Source organism: Lontra canadensis, unplaced genomic scaffold (genome assembly GCF_010015895.1).
Source record: "Lontra canadensis isolate GAN:19392208 unplaced genomic scaffold, GSC_riverotter_1.0 scaffold117, whole genome shotgun sequence".
In the NCBI taxonomy this organism is placed as follows: Eukaryota; Metazoa; Chordata; class Mammalia; order Carnivora; family Mustelidae; genus Lontra; species Lontra canadensis.
Window position 1 is genome coordinate 3,077,502 of NW_022631111.1, and position 1,098 is coordinate 3,078,599.

The window sequence follows — 1,098 nt, forward strand, 5'->3', positions numbered from 1 at the left end:
CTCTTCCTGCAGACCTCCCCAGTCACGGTGATGGGCATGGGCCCCTCCCCACCTGGGTTGTCCTGGTGGAAGCTGGAGCCTATGAGTCCTTCCAGGACCAGGCAATCACCGAATAACCATGACCCCCCACCACGAGACGGTATGTACTGCATAGATCTTGTGCCCTTTTCATCCTTATCGCCAGTCCCCCCAGACTCTGTCTGCTCATCTTCTCAGGGAGAGCGAACCCTTGCCTAATAAGCACCTGACTAGTCTCCAAAGCCAAGGTTTGTTCCAATGGGTTTGACTTTCAACCTTCCCACGTCTCCTTGAAAAGATGAACTGCACTTTTGTACCACAGGACATGCCAGGAATAGCTCACATAGACTGCTTTCGGGAGGGGGTTTCATGAGGAAGAGGCCACTGAGAAGCCAGACATCTGAAAGGTGCCATTAAGATGATGAACGCCTTTTTCCATGGTGCTTTGGGCAAGCCGTTGAGCTTTATTATTCATCTCTTCCCCCCAGGAGGTCACGAGGGGAGGGTGTCCAGTGCTCCTTTGGCCAGGACACAAGCTCTGGGACCACACTCGCATCTTTGGGAATGTAGAATGCAGAGCACAGCCTCAGAATGCTCTGCCTCTGGTGAGGTCAAGTTCATCCTTGCCTGAAAGCAGGGCTTGAGCAAAACAGACAAGGGTCCCTTCCAGGCAATGTCCGAGCCACCATCCCCCCTCCCCACCATCACATTTCCCCCAAACCAGCAGATCCCCATGCTCCCTTCGACAGCACATACACTAAAATTGGAGAGATACAGAGATTAGCATGGCCCCTGGGCAAGGGTGACAGGCAACCCAGCAGATTCTCCCCCAGGGTCTGCAACTTCCCATCAACAGAAAAATCCCAACAGCTAAGGCAGATTTCTGACCAATTTAGAAAGGTCTGAACACACTACACTAACAACAATAACTACCAATGACCCATCACCGTGATGACCAACGGCTGTGTCAGGTGCTCGATACCGCCTGCAGAGCCTTGTTGGCCATCTTGCTTGCCTAGAGGCACAGGGAAGTTAGGAAGCTTGCTGTTTCATGAGTAATAGCAGAGCCGGGATTGGAAA

At 52.4% G+C, this 1,098-nt stretch overlaps 1 non-coding gene across 1 annotated transcript; it reads left to right on the forward strand.

Moving 5' to 3' along the window:
- Positions 1-751: 751 nt before the first annotated feature.
- On the forward strand, positions 752-856 carry LOC116857092. The gene has a single exon (XR_004380690.1). It is a non-coding gene; the product is annotated as a U6 spliceosomal RNA (small nuclear RNA).
- The last annotated feature ends 242 nt before the right edge of the window (positions 857-1,098 follow it).